Genomic DNA, 6,149 nt, shown 5'->3' on the forward strand with positions numbered 1-6,149 from the left:
AATAGTTGGGAGAAAAGGAACAAGAAAATTGTTTTTTTTAATCATTCATGGGATGTTGTTGGCTGGGCCAACACTTACTGCTCATTCCAGAAAGCTGAATGAGTTTTTGTCCAGAGGGACAGCTGAGAGTCAACCACATTTCTGTGGTTCTGGAGTAACACGTAGGCCGATCAGGTAAGGGGGCAGATTTCCTTCTCTAAAGAATGTTAGTGAACCAGATAGGTTTCTCCAACAATGGTTTCATTGTTGTCAGTAGATTCTTAATTCCAGATCTTTAAAATTGAATTCAAATTCCATTATCTGCTTTGAACCTGGGTCCCCAAGAACATTAGCTGAGTTTCCAGATTAATAGTCTAGCAAAATACCATTAGACCATCGTCTAGTAAGAGTTTTACTAATATGCTTGGCAGCATTTGGCCAACATGATAAAAAGTAGCCAGTGATGGTGCACCTTGTTTGTTTTTACTTGACTCTAAGACTTGATGTACTTGATTAATTACGCATGTCATCTGCTGAGTGAGTGCAAATAGCTTAGAGAGTAGTGGGGCTGGAGGCTGGTACAGAGGTGATGACGGGATTTGAAAACATGGATGTGAATTTTTAAATATGAGGCATTACTCAGGGGCACAGTGAGTAACAGACGAATGTGACTTTGTAGGCATTGAGTTTTGGATGAGTTGGAGGTTATGAAGGATGGAATTTGTAGAGTTAGCCAGGATTTTTTGGAATTGTTAAGTCTAAGCCAAAGGCATTTGAACATAGGTTTCAGCAGCAAATGAACTGGGGCAGGTAGAATTGAGTGAGTAAGGTGATATGGTGATGGAGTGGGACTGCGGTCAGCGTGATTTACAGCGCTGACAATGTCATTGTTGGGTTCAAACATTTCAAAACAGTAATTGCTAAATCTGTGTTCCAGTCAAAAATCAGAGATCTTCCTAATTTAAGAGTTGTTCCTGATTATTCCCACTGGAATGTATATCAAATGGCCCGGAATCCTGATGGAAGTAGATTCTCTTGCAAATTCCCCTCGACTAAAAATTAGACATTTAATTCCATCTTTCCTCTGAATTTCAACGTTCAGAAATTTTATCGGCTCAATGTCTGGCTGTGAGATCAGAGCAATAGAATAAGTACAGGATCAGATTTTGAAAACTGCAAACAATAGATATTTCAGAGTTTACTTGTTTTTTTATTTTTTACACTTTGGGATTGGAAGTAGTTTGAACTTTGTCTCAAGAACGCAGTAAATGTGGTCAAATCTATTATAAAATAATAAAGTGAGATTTAAGAGTACACTTGCCCTTTTTTTTGTGCTTAGTCCTTATTACTGGCATGCCCCAATTCAGCTGATGTTGAATGGCCATTTTTATCCATTCCCAATTTGTAGAAGCAACATAAATGAAAATATCATGAAGTGTGCCCCAGTCTATTGGTGGTCACACAGAGTGCAACAGCTCCACAGGGAAATAATGGGGAAAGGTAAAAGAAGCAATTTTCAACAAAGAACTAGGGTCATTCCAAGGGCATTAACACCATTTGTACAGAATTGCAAAGGAACAAGAACAGCACCAGAAGCTGTTTAAAAACTTTCGAGACTTGTGATCAAGATCCTGGGGAGTTGGGTTTTAGCAGCTTCTTGGTGCCCATGGTCGGCATATCTGGTGAATTGCTGAGATGATGATCTCAGAAACCTAAAAAGTCCTTGAAATACCCTCTGCACGTTGCAACAATTGTTCTGGCTAACAGCTTTTCTTGCCCCTTCAAGCGCAAATCATTGCAGGCCGGTTAACATCTATTACCTAGAAAAAGACAAATAAAAACTGTTTGTCAATCATTTTTATCTGACTTTCAACTGGGTACGTTGGAGTTTTGATAGAGGAATCGACACATTATTGAGTCATACAAAAATGGAAAGGCATTGAGAGAGAAGCTATGGAAACTCTGGCTGGCAACTCAATCTTCAACTGGTCATCATCTCAGAATGAGCTTGATTGATTTAGTGTGTTTTACAGAACAACAAATGGAAAACTGGGTAGACAACCCTTTCTTATATCTTTGAAATGTGTATCCTGGTTGACAGACAACTTTTGGGGAGGATTATGGGATTGACCTTATTTTAATGATATGGAATGTGTAGATGAACATGGAATACAAAACACTGTAACAAAAGCATACTTGACAGTAACTTAGACTGAGATAAATGTTATCAATGTCTGCGTTCGTAATTCATGTATAGGTATTGCTTTTAGTTTTAGGAATTGAATTTCAAATGCAAGGTAAATGGAAATACCTGATTGAGAAACTGATGAACAACCCTGAAGCAAGTACAAATCAAACAGACCTGGGATAATGACAGTTCAAAGGGAAGGTTTTATTGTGTTGCTCGGATGATATTCTTACCTAGGATCATAATGGCCACCTGGATCTCTCCAGAGGAGATTGTTTAGCTCAAGACATCTCAGAAAATACTTTGCAGTAAAGAGTGAAAACTTGGGATGTTTCAATTATTCATGCAGGTTCTGCAGATTGGAGAAGCTCTTAAACACTGTAAACACTGGTGGAAACAGAAGCTGGAAAGATGGCCATTACCTCCGTTAGAAATAAGAATTATTTATGTACTCAACAAATATGAGGACATGAGGAAGTTCCGTGAAACAAAGGGACCTTGGCATATTGGTCCACAGATTTCTAAAAGTGGAAGGGCATTTAGTAGGGTGGTGATATTTGATTAAATATTACCAGATGGACAGATTACTTGGAAATTGCACACACACACACACGCACACACCATATTTGCCTGAGGAAGTTGGGGTTTTAAATAAGGGAAAAGAGATTAGAGTACAGGAATGTATACTGCAAATGAAAATGCTTCAAAGACACTCTGAAGCTCTCCTTCTAGTTCAGCAGCAATGACATTAATGATAGGCAGCAACTTGTTACCAATTATTCAGAATGATGAGAACTTACCCGTCCAACTGCGTCATGCTTTAGAACAAAGAACAGTACAGCACAGGAGCAGGCCTTTTGGCCCACCAAGCCTGCGCTGACACACGGTGCCTTTCTAAACTAAGACTTTTGGCTCTATATGGTCCATGTCCCTCTATTCGCTGCCTATTCGTGTACCTGTCAAGTTGCCTCTTCAACATTGCTAGTGTATCTGCTTCTATCACCTCCTCTGACCACATTCCAGACACTTACTGACCTGTGTGTAAAAAAAAACTGCCTCTCACATCTCCCCTAAACTTTCCCCTTTTACCTGAAACCTAGATGCCCTAGTAATTGATGTTTCCATCCTGGGGAAAAGTCTGACTATCCATTCTGTCCATGCCTCTCATAATTTTGTAAACTTCTATCAGGTCACCTCGATGCCTCCAATGTTCAAGTGAAAACAAACCAGTTTTGTCCAATCTCTCCTCATAGCTAAAATAGGTCCCAATGGTGAGGCAGAGCAGAGGCAGATAAGGAAGCAAATCCTGAACTCCAAATTCTGCTACCTTGTGGAAAGTTCTGCCCCATGGAGCAGGGACTGGTCTCTTTAGCCACATGAAAAGTCACGGCAGAAACTTGCAGCAGTTTTTAAATTTTTAAAGTTGAAAGTTTTTTTAAAGATTATTTATTATTGTCACAAGTAGGGTTATATTTTAAAAAAGCAAATTACTGCAAATGCTGGAATCTGAAACCAGCTTGGACAAAGGGTCATCTGGATTCGAAATATCAGCTCTTTTCTCTCCTTACAGATGCTGCCAGACCTGCTGAGATTATCCAGCAATTTTTCTTTAGGCTCACATTAACACTGCAATGAAATTTCTGTGAAAATCCTCTAGTCGCCACACTCCAGCGCCTGTTCGGGTACACCGAGGGAGAATTTAGCATGGCCAGTGCACCTAACCAGCATGCCTTTCAAACTGAGGAGGAAACCGGAGCACCCAGAGGAAACCCACGCAGACACGGGAAGAACATACAGACTCTGCACACACAGTGACCCAAGCCGGGAATGGAATCCGGGTCCTTGGTGCTGTGAGATAAAGTGCTAACCACTGTGTCACCCCAATATCGCAGGTTCATTCGCAGTGTGGGTTGGAATGATGAGAATAATATGAAGGAAACTTACTGTCTCATTCCAGGTTTTGAATAAATATGTGTATGATTTCTTGTTTGTTTCAGGGCGTTGTCCTATTAAAATTATTCTGTGAGGTTCAGTGTGACCTTAATCAGTGTAACGTGTTAATGAATTATTGATACGACTTCTCTGATTTGACCAATTTTAAAATTCAAACTGAAAGGAGTACAGTTTCACTATTGAACCTTAAAGGAAATAGGATTGTGAGATTGACACCTTGCTGCTATATTATACAGAGGGTTGGACATTATTTAAAGCCCCTGGGGAAGTTTGCTCAGCGAATGTTTGACACGAAATGTAAATGTACATTGTAAATATAATCTGTAAGAGCGAGAGTACTGAGACACCTCACCTACTGTATTGAAAGAAGATGATCTGTTGTACTTCATCCTTGTTAAACCATGGTATAATTCACTTTCATTAGTTTTAAGAATTAAGTATATTTCTGGGAAAAAATAGATTGTGAGATTACTCTTCCATGTGTAAATTACGACTGTTTTAATCATTTTAGCAAGAAGTGTCTTGAGTTACACACATTTTATTCTGGAAATGATTATTAACATTATATATATGAATTGTATAATATTTTCTGTGTGTTTGTAACAGTGAGAGTATTGGAAGCAGATGTTCCTCTGTCGATTATTATGAACATCAATTATCCTATTGTCATTATCAAAATGTAGATCAAACAGAAAGTTACTGTGTTCTCTGCTGAGTATGATTGGCAGTCAGAGTTAGATATGAGGGGCTAATTATCGAAAAGGGGAATTAATTTTTAAACATGATTTTGTTTTAAGATTTGGTTGATTTGAATAATGAAAGTTGAGGTTTCATTTTGCCGGATCCTGGGCAGGATTGTTGCATTTCACCCCAACTGCCGTTCATTTAAAAAACTGTGGGTGTCTCTGAAACATTCAAATCCTAAAAAATACAGTCGGTAATGTAATCTTTCATTTCTGCATCATACCATTTAAATTCTATTCTCCATTCACAAGCGATTAAAGCAACATTCTCATTTTCACCGTTCTCCTGTGTCTAAAACAATATTCATTGATGATGAACAGTGAGCTGATGTAGACATTAGCAGAATGAAGCTGATTAACCAATCCAGCAATAGCAATGTCTCAGAGACAGCAACCTCGCTACACGTGAGGCTTAATATTCCATTTCAACTGTAAAAGTAAACTCCAGTTGGGGGGAGCAAGGAAAAACAAATTGCAAAGGAGAGATATTGACATGTCTGATGTAAATTGGATATGAGATCCAGAAGGAAAGGGAAATGCTGGAACAATTCTACCCTCTTCTCTTAACACCTTCAAATGTGTTAACTACTGTAACATGAAAACTTGTAGAGTTGATGTTTCATCTCACCCCACAGTGTTCTATAATATCTGGGCTAAATGCTGAGGAAATTCTCTTTAAAGATCAGGATTGCCTTTCCCCACAGGCTGTAAGTAGTTTAAATGGGGGTGTTGATGGGAGGGATCTGGGTGTGCAAGCCCACAGATCCTTAAAGGTGGCAGCACAGGTGGAAAAGGTGTGAAGTAGGCATATGTACAGCATGCTTGCCTTTATTGGACGGGGCATAGAGTCGGCGTATGATGTTGCTGCTATATAGAACGTTGGTTAGGCCACATTTGGAATACTGTGTCCAGTTCTGGTTGCCACACTACCAGATGGATGTGGAGGTTTTGGAGAGAGTACAGAAAAGGTTTACCAGGATGTTGCCTGGTATGGAGGGTATTAGCTATGAGATGAGATTGAGTAAACTAGGGTCGTTCTCCCTGGAAAGACAGAGGTTGAGGGGTGACCTAATAGAAGTTTATAAAATTATGAAGGGCGTAGATAGGATGAACAATTGGAAGCTTTTCCCAGGCTGGAAATGATAAACACAAGGGATCACAAGTTCAAGGTAATGGGGCAAGGTTCAGTACAGATATGTGGGGGATGTATTTTACACAGAGGGTGGTGGGGGCCTGGAATGTGCTGCCAAGCAAGGTGGTTGAGGCAGACACGCTAGGATCATTTA

The sequence above is a fragment of the Carcharhinus amblyrhynchos genome, chromosome 24 (assembly GCF_965287045.1).
Source record: "Carcharhinus amblyrhynchos chromosome 24, sCarAmb.v2.hapA, whole genome shotgun sequence".
NCBI lineage: Eukaryota > Metazoa > Chordata > Chondrichthyes > Carcharhiniformes > Carcharhinidae > Carcharhinus > Carcharhinus amblyrhynchos.